The 14,955-nt window shown below is 43.8% G+C and overlaps 1 protein-coding gene across 4 annotated transcripts in view; it reads left to right on the top strand.

The window, feature by feature from the left end:
• The first annotated feature begins 5,700 nt into the window (after positions 1-5,700).
• Positions 5,701-14,955, top strand: part of L3MBTL4 (L3MBTL histone methyl-lysine binding protein 4) — a 456,802-nt gene continuing 447,547 nt past the window's right edge. Inside the window, exon 1 of one of the 4 annotated variants that reach the window (XM_074383753.1) lies at positions 5,701-5,776. The gene's annotated coding sequence lies outside the window, so the exon portion shown is untranslated. The other 3 variants (XM_074383752.1, XM_074383754.1, XM_039463865.1) reach the window with 3 other exon arrangements.

Genomic DNA, 14,955 nt, shown 5'->3' with positions numbered 1-14,955 from the left:
TGGGGCCTCTAAGGTTGATGCTAAGTCTACTCTGCCTGTGCTCTAAAAATGAAACACCAAGCTTGGATGACAGCACTTCTGTTTACGGCATGGTCTACTGAATATTTTAAGTCCATTGTTGAGACCTATTGCTCAGAAAAAATATTCCTTTCAAAATATTACTGCTTATCAACAGTGCACCTTGTTATCAAAGAGCTGTATGGAGATGTACAAAGAGATAAATATTGTTTTCGTGCCTGCAAACACAATATCCATTCTGCAGTCCATGGATCAAAGAGTAATCTTGACTTTTGAGTCTTTATTTATTTAAGAAATATATTTCCTAAGGCTATAGCTTCCATAAATGGTGATGGATCTGGGCAAAGTAAATTGAAAACCTTCTGGAAAAGATTTGCCATTTTACGTACCATTAAGCACATTTGTGACTCATGGGAGGAGGTCAAAATATTAACACTAACAGGAGTTTGAAAGTTTATTCTAACTCTCATGAGGGAATTTGAGAGGAGGTCAAAATATCAACATCACCAGCAGTTTGGAAGAACTTAATTCCAGTTCTCATGGATGACTTGAGGTATTCAAGGTTCAGTGGAAGAAATCACTACAGATATGGTGGAAATAGCAAGAAAAGTAGAATTAAAAGTGGAGCCAGAAGATGTGACTAAACTGTTGCACTCTCATGATAAAACTTGAATTGGTTAGGCATTGTGGCTCAAGGTTGTAATCCTAGCACTTTGGGAGGCAGAGGTGGAAGGATGGCTTGAGAGTTTGAGAACTCATCTCTACTTAAAATAATAATAATAATAATAATAATAATAATAATAATACGGGCGTAGTGGCACTTGCCTGTAGTTTCAGCTACTTAGTAGGCTCAAGAAGCTGAGGTGGGAGGATTGCTTGAGCCCAGGAGGCCGAGGCTGAAGTGAGCTGTGTTTGTGGTGCTGTACTACAGCCTGGGAGATAGAGCAAGACCCTATCTCAAAAAATAAACAAAAACAAAGTTGAGTGAATGAGGAATCCCTTCTTAGGAATGAATAAAGAAAGTGGTTTCTTGAGATGGAATCTACTCCTGGTGAAGATGCTGTGAAAATAGAAATGAAAACAAATGATTTAGAAAATTATATCTAAATTAGCTCGTAAATCATTGGCAGGGATTGAGAGGGTAACTCCAATTTTAAAGAAGTTTTACTGTGGGCAAATTGCTATCTAACTGCATCACATACTACAGACATTTTTTTTTGTGAAAGGAAGAGTCAATTGATGCAGTAAACTTCATTTTTGTCTTATTTTCAGAAATTCCCACAGCCACCCCAGCCTTCAGCAAGCACCAACTCGATCAGTCAGCAGCCATCAACATCAAGACAAGACTTTCCATGGTCAAAGACATTAGGACTTTATAAAGGCTCAGATGATCGTTAGCATCTTTTTAGCCATAAAGTATTTTAAAATAAAGATATCTATATATCTATCTATATAGGTATATATTTTTCTTTCAAGTCAAAGTCTCACTCTGTTGCCCAGGCTGGCGTGCAGTGGTGCAATCCCGGCTCACTGCAACCTCTATCTCCTGGGTTCAAGTGATTCTCCTGCCTCAGCCTCCTGAGTAGCTGGAATTACAGGTGCGTGCCACCACATCTGGCTAATTTTTGTATTTAAATAAATTTTGTATTTCATCATGTTGGTCAGGTTGGTCTTGAACATCTATTCTCATGATCTACCTGCCTTGGCCTGCCAAAGTGCTGGGATCACAGGCGTGAGCCACTGTGCCCGGCCAAGATATGTGCCTTTTTAGACACAATGCTATTGTGTACTTAATAGACTGTAGTATGAACTCTATTTTTATATGTATGGGGAAACCAAAACATTGCGTGACTTACTTCATTGCTATATTCACTTTATTATGGTGGTCTGGAACCAGGTATGTCTTTATTATATCACTGCTATTTTTAAGAGAATTCATGTCTAGCTACATTTAATTGGAGCATGTTGCTATTCAAGAATTCCCACCATCAAATTTTCAACTTTCTTCATCTAAATCTTGCACTTTGGAGATAGTGTGGTTGTACCATCAGTAACTATGAAAATAGGATTAAAGCGATTGCTATCTTTCCTTCTGGAGTTGTCATGCCTTTCTTTAAATCCCATTAGCTTATTTGGTATTGGTTGTAGTGGGAAGTGAAGTTTTTTTTTTTTTTATTAACAAGAGGATTCTTATCTTGTTCAGTTTATACAGATTCTAAGCATCATCAGAAATATGTCTCTGCTGGATTTTTAAAAAGTCAAGGAAGTAGACTGGAATGCAGTATTTTAAAACTACTTTTTGATAACTTTGTTCAACTAAAAGAAAGCACAAATGTGCAAGTAAGTAGATATCTATATAGACTTTAAGTCATTTGTTCAAAATAGCTTTATGCTTTTTGATATTATTTATTTAAAATTGGTTTTAGACTGGGCATAGTGGTTCATGTCTGTAAGCTCAACAATTTGGGAGCCCAAGGCGAGAGGATGGCTCAAGGCCAGGATTTCAAGACCAGCCTGGGCAAAACAGTGAGACTCTGTCTCTATCAAAATAAATAAATAATAAAATTGGTTTTTATTATTCCATATAAATTTACAGTTCTTTATGAACTAATATTTGCATATAAATAGTATGCTATGCAATTATTTATACCTCAGCCCATTAAAGGAGGCTTAATATTGGACAGCCCATGTAGAAAAACACAACTATAACATAGAAAATTATTAACACTGGCATTAACATGAAAATAAACTTGATGATAAGAGTTGTTGAAGATAGTGACTAATAAAATATTTTTAGTTGCTGTGGACAATGTGCTTGTCCAAGCAAACATAGAATTCTGTTAAGATAACTTCTCCTCAGTTATACCAAAGCATATACAGGAATTCACTCTGTGTTAAACTCTCCCAACGGTCATATTCAGAGTATATGCTAAGAAACAATCTCAAGTCTTAAAAACATAGTAAACCCCATCTCTACAAATAATTTAAAAATTGCCCTGGCATAGTGCTGCACAACTGTGGTCCCAGCTACCCAGAAGGCTGAGGCAGGAGGATCACCTGAGCCCAGAGGTCCAGGCTGTAGTTTGCTGTGGTCGCACCACTGCACTCCAGCCTGGGTGACAGAGCGAGACCTTGCCTCAAAAAAACATACAAAAAAATCCACATTGATATCAACAGCCAATCCTGCTATTGATCAAATGATAAAGCAGTGTAATTTAGTCCTACTTAGAAATGAAAAATAGGCCAGGCCTGGTGGCTCATGTCTGGAATGCCAGCACTTTGGGAGGCCAAGGCGGGAAGATTGCTTGAGGCCAGCAATTTGAGACCAGCCTAGTCAACGTAGTAAGACCTCCATCTCTACAAAATATTTTTTAAAATAGCCAGAAGCGGTGGCTCGCTGTGGTCCCAGCTTCTCTAGAGACTGAGGTGGGAGGATCAGTTGAGCCTGGGAGGTGGAGGTTACAGTGAGCTGTGATCATACCACTGCACTCTAGCCTGGGCTGCAGAGCAAGATCCTGCCTCAAGAAAGAAAGGAAAGAAAAGAAATATAAACAACCAGCCAGAAAAATGTAAACAAATTAAGCAAAAATTTTTAAATGGTGAGTTCCTTGAATAAAACCAGTCACTATCTTAACCTTAGGTGGGAAGGTTTCATTTTCATTGACAATAAATGGACACATTTATAGGACTGCTGTGCCTCTGTGATGTTTTGATGACCTCCAGAAAGGGGTTCTCTATATCACACCATCAGGAATTTCTATTCTGACAATAAATCATCCTTATCTATCTGGATGGTTTATAATAATTCAGCTGAATCCAAGCAACTCTAAATGCAAACAAACAAAGTTGTTTGCATTTAGAGTTGCTTGGATTCAAGTGAATTATAAAAGTAAAATGCCTAGTAACTACCAATGTTATAAACCCCTTTGCTTGTGATGGATCATTGGTAAAGTTATAAAAATCAACAATGTGGCTATTTCATTTTAATCTGCAGCTGTCCTAATAAAAGGCATTTACTACAACAGCTTTTCAAAAATTTTGAAAGAAGTGTACTAATGCGTTTCTGCTTATTTATATTTCCATAAAATTTGAATAACAGTGTAGTTTAAAACAGATGTCAGCTTCTCTGAACAGAATCCTGGTTGTCAGCACTATGCACCTATGCATTTACATTTAAGTTGCCATAGATGAGGCTTCTCGCCTGTTTCAACCTGTTGTATCAGTGTATCCTTTTCCTTATTTAAACTCAGCCCTGAAAACAGTGTTTCTGCTTTCGTAAACTTAAACTAAATATAATCAATACACATAAAAATAATTGTTTCCCCCCCCCAAGAAGTGAAGATAAGCTGATGTAAATTCACTTTATTTGGGTTTCAATCCGGTTTTCTTCTTTGATTTCATATATTTTAGCATCAATATTCACTTCTCTGAAGGGCAAGTGGAACCAGACGTGCAGTTAACTCTTTCTGTGCTACAGGCATTTTGATATCTCTGTTACTAATAGCTAGAATCTTCAACGATAAACAAACACCCCTGGGATGGACAGGGAAAAAACTGCAATAATTGAAGCATTTTTGTGAATAGCAGGGAGGTGGACCTCTCATCTGCTGAGTCCCGTTCTCATTTCATTCAATCTTGTGAGCAAGTATCCAACCAAGGGTTGTACCCGCAGGTGTGCTCGTTATCACAGAAATGCAGCTCTACAAGGCCTCAGCACAACGTTAAAACGGCCGGGAAAGAAGTACATTCCTTTGTTAACGGTGCTTCAAACGTTTTCCTCCCGCTACCGAGGTTTTTTACTTCTTTCTTTTTCTCTGTCTCTAATATTTTTGTCTTTGTCTTTTTCTTTTTTGAGATGGAGTTTCACTCTGTTGCCCAGGCTGTAGTGCAGTGGCGTGATCTCCCCTTACTGCAACCTCCACCTCCCAGGTTCAAGCGATTCTCCTGCCTCAGCCTCCTGAGTAGCTGGGATTACAGGTGCGCGTCACCATGCCCGGCTAATTTTTGTATTTTTAGTAGAGATGGGGTTTCACCATGTTGGCCAAGCTGGTCTTAAATTCCTGACCTCACGTGATCCACCCGCTCCAGTCTCCCAAAGTGCTGGGATTATAGGCGTGAGCCACTATGCCCGGCTAATAACTTTTTCTTAACTGACTAGAGCACAGAACACAAATCGTGTGTGTTTGCACTTACAAATTTCTATGATCATTGTTCTTGATTTTAAAACTTAATTAGCAAAGGTTTACATATCTCTTTTCAGTAAGAATATGAAATTATGTTTCTACAATGCCCAGTCTTGCTTAAAAAGCAAGTTTTCATTCTCGGTTTATGGTAGTCCACAATAAACCAAAAAGATCATTTTGGATGTTATCGTTGTTAATCCTGCTAAATTATTCAATTTCTTAAGGAAAGCAACAAACTAATATTTATATTGTACCTACTAGCTATTATCTGCACACTAGGGTTTATACACAAGGCATCCTATGAAAGAATATTTCCTTCAGAAGTCACAAAGTATAGTCCTCAGTTACCAGCTACTTTTAATTATAAGCCAAATAAACGATTTAATACAGTCTTCCCAAACCCGGTGACAATGCTTTGAGAAAGGCCAAAGTTAGCCACCAAGGCCGTTAAGTTCCAAGAGGGCAGGATCTGACCAGCTCCTGTTTCCTGCTCAGTCCCAAGCAGTGAGAACACGGCCAGTAAACACTTCTCGCCACTTGGAAAGAGTATTCTTTTATTTTGAAATGGTATCCAGGTACGCGTGAGTAGCAAAGTCAAGAGCGGGAAAGGGGAATGCGGGAGGTTGCAAAATCGGAGCAGCCGGACGGAGAGGGAGATCTGGTGGAGGGAGCCCTCGGAAGGTGAACCCCAAGAGCTGGGATGAAGCAGGGGTGAGCGCCTGGGACACCGCAGCCGGGGAGCGGGCTGGCAGGCAGGAAGTAGCCAAGATTTAGGGGAATTCTTCCCAGGGAACAAATGCGGAGAAGGAGGCATCTGAAAATCCAGCCGCAGCCAACCCCCTCCCACGGGAAAGCCCCGACCTCGGCGGGCCCAGCGCCACACGGCTCCCCGGGGAGTGGAACCCGGAGCGAGGCAGGTGCGGCGGGAGCATGCGCGCGGGGCGGGCAGGGGGCGGCTCCCGCGCCCCCACCCCGCGCGTGCACCCTCGCGCCCCTCCCGCCGGGCAGAGGCGCCGCAGCCTGGGCCGGCCGAACCTCACGCTCTGACTCGCCCCCAGCCTGTCGCCCGGTCGGCGTTGCGGGCTGGCGCCGCTCCGCTGGGGGTAAGAAGGACGCCGCCGCCCGCGTGGGATGGTTGCGAGCCCGCGTGTGCGTCCACGGCCGCCGCCGCGCGGGGTGGCCCCGGTCTCGGGGCGGGCGGAGGGGCCTGCGCGACTCCCGCGGCGAGGGCCGGGCCGGCGGGGGCGGGGGCGGCTGGGGATCGCCCCAGCCCCGGCCTCGGCTCTTTCTCTTTCTCTTTCGCCGCCAGGGCGCGTGCCGGGCTCCCCGCGAGAGGCGCTGCCTCACTTGTCGCCCACTTTGGACGGGCGCGGCCGCCGCAGAGCCCCGCGTCTCTGCTAGCCGCGAGGGCAGGGTCGGGGTGCCAGGCGCGGCCACATGGGCGCCCCCAGAGCCAGCGCAGCCCGGGTCCGGGGCTAGGGACGGGGCGGGACTCCCAAGGGCTCCCAGCCAGTCTTCCGGCCACCGAGCTCCGGGCGGTGGGCATTTGGCTTTTGTTTTCTCTGGGGGCTGACGGCCCCCTTCTGCCCCCGTGTTGCCCTCAGCCGACAAGGGTCGTGTGCCCGGACTGGCGAGCGCTGCATCCCTCCACCCGCTTTCTGCCCTGTCTTCCTCTGCGAGTTCTGTTCTTCCTCTGCGGGAGCGGGAGCTCAGGGAGTGCGCGCAGGGCGGGCAGGCGCCTGGCCAGCCTGGGACGGCGGCTCCCAGGCTCCTGCCACCGCCTGGAACTGCGGGAGGCACGCTGGCCACAGTCGCTCTCCCCTGCTCGCTGGGCCTTCTTGGGCCAGCTTGGTACCAGGTGGACGCGAGACGAGCTGGGCACACCTGGTCCACCGCCGCAGTTTCCTGCAGGGTTGGTGAGAGGGTTTTCGCAAGGTCGAAAACTCCGGGTGGGTTTTGTCCCTGCCTTTGATCTCCCTTAGTCACTGGTTAAAGTGCAAAATGTGCTTTATTTTATATGCGCCCTTAGACGGATATTCTTAATGTGCCAGTGCTCCGTGGTGGAACTAAATAAAAGGAAGGCCTGATCATTGTTACTGTTGAGACTGCTGTACTTAATAGCCAGAGGAAGGCAGCCTGGTCACCGTGACCCACCTGGCCATTCCCATGCTGAAGACTCCTTTCACTTCACGCTTGTTTGGACTCCGCTATGACTTGCTAGTGGACCATCTCCTGGATCCCCCTGTTGGAGCTGTTCTAGAAGATGCTTGTGGCAGGCTCCAGTTTCAGTCCGTCGCTGAAATAAGTGTAGTGGGGACTCTTCAGTTTTCTAGTCTCTTTCACCTAGAAAGGTTAAAGTGACAAACAGGTAGTGGGGGGCGGGCGTAGAGTTTGTTTTCCGTGCTTGGTAATATTAAAAACTTGGAATGCTTTTAGCTCTTCAAAAGATGCTAAAACTACCAACTTCGACTCTTCCTTATGATACTACAGAATTAGGAGAAAGGGTTGAAAGAGAAGAGGATTTTTTCTTGGAGTATACAAAGGGATTAGATTCGACTACATTGCTTTCTTGGTGTGTGATGGTTGAGTAGGAAGGAAGATGAACATAACACTGCTGTTCATTATGCTCTTAGATGTGAGGCAGCATTGAGGATGTATTGCATGTAACCCTCCACTGTGGAATTACTTAGCACTTTGCTGCACAATATTGGGGTCACAAGAAATATTAAGCTTGGTCAACCTCTGCAGTGTGCTCTCACTCAGTTTCCAAAGAAAGGGTATTGGTGGGAAGGTGATCTGGTGAAGACAGAGGTAAAATTTTTAAATTTTTTAAAATTTACTTTAAAATTTTTTTATTTTTATTTTTTAGAGACACGGTCTCACTCTATCACCCAGGCTGAAGTACAGTGGTACCATCATGGCTTACTACAGCCTTTACCTCCTGGGCTCAAACGATCCCACCTCGGCCTATTGACTGGGAGGATAGTTCACCACTACACATGGCTAATTTTCTAATTTTTTTTTGTAGAGCTGGAAACTCACTTAACTTTCACTTTAAAGAGAAGTAAGTTTGCATATTGTAAAGTTCAACCTAAGAATCTTAGGTGCTCTGTATCATCTGCATAACTTCATGGCAGTACCTGTGTGGTTTATATCTTACATTACACTTCTCATCCCTCTTGGGTGGATATAAGCCCCCTGTGGTTGGCGTGGGACTTGACACGTGACCGAATCCACATGTGAGCAGACAACTGCTGAGCAGAGGCAGGAGGTGATAAAAGCAGCAGCGAGGGAGATCAGGGTGATTGTGAAGGAAGATTTGCAGATGGAAAGCCCTTGAATTTTTCCTATGAAGAACAGGCAGATCTGAAAGCCACATTCAGGAGGTTCTGTAGGAAACACCAGCACCCAGTCTGACCAGGGAAGCAGAAGCTTCAACTCCTCCTTCCCCCATCACTTCTTCAAGGGGGTCAAGGTTTCCTTTCTCCAGAGAGCTGAAGGAGAGATTGAAAATCACCATTAGATAAGTGTTAATTCTTTCAATTAATTATTTTAATTAAGAAAAAATTGGCCGGGTGCAGTGGCTTACGCCTGTAATCCCAGCTACTTGGGAGGCTGAGGCAAGAGAATTGTTTGAACCTGGGAGGTGAAGGTTGCGGTGAGCTGAGATTGCTCCATTGAACTCCAGCCTGGGCAACAAGAACGAAACTCTGCCTCAAAAAAAAAAAAAAAAAAAAAGACGAAAGAAAGCAAGCAAGCAAACAAGCAAGCTGCTGGTGAACTGGGAGAGTGAGCAGCAGGAGAGGCAGGTTTGGTGGGCTGGAGGCAGGGTGGAAAGGATAAGTTCCATTTATACAATACTGGATCGAGAAAACCAAATACCTTATTTTCTCACGTACAAGTGGAAGCTAAATGATGAGCCGCCGTGGACACACAGAGGGGAACAGCACACTCTGGGGCCTATCAAAGGGTGGGAGGAGGGAGAGGATCAGGAAGAATAACTAATGGATATTAGGCTTAATACCTGGATGATGAAATAATCTGTACAACAAACCCCTGTGACCCAGGTTTACCTATGTAACAAACCTGCATGTGTACCCTGAACTGAAAATAAAAGTTAAAGCAATGCATTTATCAAATTACTAAACTATTATTTTAGTAATGCTTATATCATGTATTAATATATTATAGAAAATATACTTTGGTAAAAGCAAAATGGTTTTCCTTTGTGAAAAACTAAACGTATTATTTGGCTCATTCTTAGAAAAAAACAACAGAAAACCATTGAATTGAAGGAGGCCCTGAAATGGCTTTTGATTGGAGAGAGAAACACTGATGTTGAATCAGGGAAAAGCTGGCTGAAAAATACTCAGCGACTATGGGGGTGACCCTAAAAACATGCGATAAGGTGAAATAAACTAGTACCCAGAGAAAAGAACAGTTCCATGACTATGTTCCATGCCCAGGCAGGGAGTCAGTGAGAGAAACTGAGAAGTGGTCCGATGGGGAGGGAACCAGGTGTCACAGTCACCAGGAAGCCAGTGGAGAAGTAAGGCAGGGAAGGGAGGGACCGGTGTGGTAAGCCTTGTCGGTTGCTAATAAAAAATAGGAGCCGAGAAGATGTGGTTGCACTTGGCTAAAAAAGAGGTGATCTCAGTGGTAATGCATCAGTGTGAGCTCTGGGTAAATGTTTTGCTTTCTGTTTTAGTAATACAGATGTCCTCCTTTCATTCGGATAGCGTTTTACAGTTTACAAAACATTTCCATCTTGTAACATTGGCAAAAATATTTTGAGGATGCTTTATTATAGGAGCATACCTCCAATTGAAGAAAACGATTTAGGTCCATTTAAAAAAATAAAACAATGCACTATTTACTACACTGAATAAAACAGCAAGCAGTATAAAAATCAGCACCTTGCGCTTAAGCAAAATAAAGCAGAACGATGAATTAGAAGATGCTTGGGGGAAACAAAGCTCTTCAGTTCACGCACACACATATAATCTTTTGTTTAAGCATTTGCACAAATTTTTTAAAGGATAGTGTCTTAGGATAATCTGTCTGTATTTTATTTTGCAAATAGAAACGATTTTTTTTGTAGTAGCAATGGAAAAGAAGTGAAACCTTAACTCTGAGCCCATTAGAGTTGTCGCAGCTCCATTCCCTTGACCTTTGTGTCCCTTTTGGGGATGACATTGAAGTAGTGGGGGCCCTGCTCAGTATCACCTGGTGAACCTTCTTCATTTTGTGTTGAATTTGCGCTCATATGGGAAACACTCTCTTAATGAGGCTGGAAGTAATGAGGCAAACTCTGACAATGCTGATGTATCCCTCCTGAAGATGGATGTGAAATGATAAAAGTGTGGTTGCTGTCACAATTAATAATTGATTAATAAATTGTTTGAAAAACATCAAGTGGGACCGCAGGAGATGAGCAGCAGTGTATGTATCTCATTTCTTTTCACTGTAACTAGCCAGAGAGAAATGTGTTTAACTAGAGGGACAGATAGACAATACACTTTTACACCCAGTATTTTGGTTATATAAACTATTCTGATAGCTTTTAAGATGATCATGACGTGAGCTCTTTAGATTAAATTGGCATTGCCCCAGTCCTTGTTTTATTTTTTTGAGTGAATTAAGGAACTTAGGGGCGAGGCATTTTTGTTGAGTGTCTACTTTGCATCAGCTGTGTACTGTGTGTATGGGGGTAATTATGCAGACATGATGCCTGCCTTCATGGAGCTCGTAGTCAGTGAGGGGGCAGATAGCAGCTAATCAGCCAAACACATATAAGTACAGACTTTACTCTGAAAAAGACCCACATGAGTGCTGGATGCAGGCTTGTGGTCTAGAAAAGGCACCTGAGGATGAGTAACGTAAAGCTGCTAGCCAAGTAGGGAATGGAAGCAAAAGGAAGTTCAGGCAGAGAGAAGCCCCTGAGGCGGTTTTGGGGAAAGAGCTCCGTGCCCTGGAGGAAGGAGAGAAGGCCCTGAGGCAGGATGGTAGGGCCTGGGTGGGAGAGTGGCTGGAGGCCCCCGGGAAAGCCTCTCTGAGGACTGTTCAGCTTATTTAGATGGGTTAGGACACCATTGCAGATGTCTACATGGGTCAGGGAGGTGACCTTAGACCGGGGAGCAGGGCATGGAGATGGGTAGAAGTGGAAGGACTTGGATGTACTGGAGGTGTAATGTATGGAATTGCTGATGGGTTAGAGGGTAGGTGAATGGGGAGAATCCAGGATTACTCCTTTGATCACTAGCGTGAGGCATGGAGTGAATTTTGGAGACGGGGGAAGACCGGGGAGAAGTGTACCTGGTAACTCTGCTTGGCTCATTTTCCCAGTGTAAGCCCTAGAGAAAACAGGTTATTGTTTAGGGGACAACTCGGTGTAGTTGTGGTGTGTGTCAGGCACTCGGCACTGTGCTAGGCAGATTTTGGAGCTTAGCAAATGTGTGCATTTCCCCTTTTCTGTGCCGGTGGGTTTTGATATTCTGCTTAGGCAGTAGGCCTAACGGCCCTCCTGATTTTGAACTGCCAGTCTGTCTGTACATGGGCACATGCACCCAAACACATGCAGTCTTAGTTAGAATGTGCCATCATTTCAGTCCTGACCAGATGGTCTAAATGATTGCATATGCCGAATGGACGATTTTTTACTCGTTTTCCCCTGCAGCATGTGGCCTCAGCACTGATCCTGACGTTGGGATCTTCCAAGTTCCTGAAGGGTCAGTGGTTCTGTAATTATGAGCCATTGCTTAATTTTCATCCTTCCTTCTTTGGTGAGTACTTTCTCGAGTGACAACGTATAAAAAATAGTATTTGATCATTATTGTTGTTATGATCTATTTCTAAATAAAAAGGACCAGATTACAGCCACAATTCCAGGCCTGTATGAATGGATGTAGGTTAGTGCTGGGTTGAAAACAATGTAGACTTTATAACACTTTCATTCATGTTTCTATGGATTTTTTTCACAGTTTTCCATTGTTTAAGTCTGCCTTTTTTACTCCTTGTCTAATGGTTTGCGCAACTCATGGACATCCTCCTTTTTGTGTGATTGGAGGGGGATGGTGTCTTCTCTTTCGGTAGACTTTTGCACATTTGTGTCTGCTTTTCTTGTTAATTTTGCTCCTCAAAGGAGCCTCCAAGCCTCCTTGAAAGTGGATTATATGTGCTGTGGGCTTTCCTACCACAATGTAGTACTGTTATTATCCATGATTGCACTCTGAGGTGTAGAATTTTACTTTCCTGTGTTCTTCAGAAAAACTTGCCGGGTTGAGTAAGGGCTTGCTTGTTGCCATGTATTTCGAGAGCCTAGCAATTGCCTGGCACATGTTAGGTGCCCAGTGAATAAAGGATGAGTAATTTGTGTCAATTAGTGACAAGCTTATTCAGGAAGGAAATCTTAAAAAATTCCTAAAATTTTGGGATTCTGTGCATAGGCTTCTAAGACTTTGGGTTCTATTGAAAATGTAAGCACTGACCTTTCAGCTGTTTGTTTTATTATAATTATGGTTACATATCCAAGAAAATATAAAGGTTCTACTCTTTGCTTTATGGCAAAGAATATCCTTTAATTCCCTATCATTATAGCCTTTAGTCCTGGCCTTAGATATCATAAAGGTGAATTATTAGCGATGCCAGCATAGCACTTTCAAGTCTATATTTTATGCATTCAATTTCTGAGAATGGTTAGAACAGAGATTTTGTTCCCCTTTCGCTTCCAAAACTATGAGCTTGCTGTGATTTTATTCCTAGAAGATATGTGACTGTTTTGGGGCAGCTTCACACATGCAGTTCAGCTTAGAAGAGGATCTCTTAAGGTTAACAGACCAAGAACTCAAGGGCGCATCCCACTTCAGCAGTTGCTGTGGGCTTTGTGTTTTTTGGTGAATCAGTGATGCCCATCTATTTTATGGCAGTGAGTCATTAGTCATCTTTAGAGGCACTTTATTCTTTTGCTATGAGGACAAGGAGAATATAATTGTCAGTCTTTTCAGAACTGGCTTGCATCTGTGTCCAAAGCAAACAATGCCCATCGCTGTGGAGGGTCTAGTTACACGTAACCACCGCCATGCGTAGAGTGAGGTTAGCAGGCACGGCTTGAAGGCTTTACATTGCATTTATTTCCAAATACACTGTCTTTCAAGATCCTAGAACTTTCATCCCAGAGTAGCTGTAACTTCTACCCTAGACCAGGTACTGCTTAAGGAGGGGCTTCTGATGTCCCACATTTAGCAACTTTGTAATGTTTTTTCGTTGTTACACATTTGGATTCAGCATTTTTTTGGATTTTAGGGAGTTGAAAAATAACATCATCCAGGGTTTCTCAATCTCAGTGCAGTTAACAGGGAATTTCTTGTTTCGCGTGCTGTCCGGGCCTTGTAGGATGGTAAGCAGCACTGCGTTCCCTGCCTCACGTCGGGAGACGTCTGTAGCCCCGCCCCCTCCGTAGCTGTGACAGCAAAAACTATCTCCAGACACTTCTTCCAGTCCCTTGAGGAGAGGCGGAGGGGTAGAATCACTTCAAGTCATGAGCTGCTGATTTAATCCAGCCCGTTTTGCAGATGGTACTGTAATATTGCGGTTCACGGGTTCCGGGTGCCCTCAGTTCCTCTGAGAGGACGTTTCTCCGGGTCTTGGTCTTCTGCCCTCTCAAGAATGAGAGAGGGGATCATGGCGCAGTGTGCAGTAAATGCGGGACTCTAAAGTGTTTGTAGAAAGTGATTTATTTAGAGAGAAACCGGAGGAGGGAGAAAGAAACAGCTAATTCTTACACTGAGTGAGAGAATCCAGAAAGATGGAATCCAGGAGAGGAAAGCAGCTTCCAGCCTGAGTGGAAGGTAATAGGGAGAGATGGAGTTCAGGAGGGGAAGACAGGCTTCCGTGAAGGGAGCGTTCGTGGAAGGGGACTCCAGGGGGGAAATCCAGGAGAGAGAAAAACAGCTTCCATGAGCACAGAGTGTTCGAAGGGGATCCAAACATGGAGTCTGAAGGGGTGTGGAAGAAGGGGACCTTTAACTTGGGAGGAACCCTCACTTTCTCGAAGACCCTGGGCCAATGAAAAGAGCTCCTTAGAACTTTGCCTGAGTGATTGACTCTCAGTTTCGTCCTGCACCCTTAAAATTTAAACATTAACTGTTAAATCTCCCGGATGGAGAGAGATGGGAGGGGGCATGGCGCTGGGAAATTCCTGCCCTTAAAACTACGCCCCTTCCTGGACCCAGAAGGAGAACACATTCCCTCAGTACATCAGAGGTCCGGTTGTATTAAGAAGTGTTTCCAGGCTGAGAAGTCACTATGTCAGAATACAAATTGAAAAGCACATTATCTACCTGGAGGGAACTTCTTATCAATTCGATACTCCTTTTCTCTTGTAAAATGTTATAATGGTAGTAGATAGTCCCTGTCGATTCTTTCTTGCCATGCCTGGCCAAGTACAAGTGTCGTTATTGTTAACCAAACTGTGTGAAGACGTAAAATCATTAATAGCAGTTTGAAGGCAGATTTGCCCACATTTATCCGTCTTAGTAGTGGCATGGTTGGAACTGTGACTTGGCCTTCTTCTTCAGGTTCTAGCCCATGAAGTTTTCCATGATGTCATGGCAACTTTTGCTTTCAGAGCGAGGTTTTGCAATAAAGTTGTTTTTAGTAGCTTGGCAAATTTCATTCTAGAGTTATAATTAATATTTAGTATGCTTGCACAGTTGGGAACTATGAAGCCAGCAATACAGACAGCTGCTAAGTAAGA

The sequence above is a fragment of the Saimiri boliviensis genome, chromosome 13 (genome assembly GCF_048565385.1).
Source record: "Saimiri boliviensis isolate mSaiBol1 chromosome 13, mSaiBol1.pri, whole genome shotgun sequence".
Classification (NCBI taxonomy): Eukaryota; Metazoa; Chordata; class Mammalia; order Primates; family Cebidae; genus Saimiri; species Saimiri boliviensis.
This window is presented reverse-complemented; position numbering and strand designations above follow the sequence as displayed.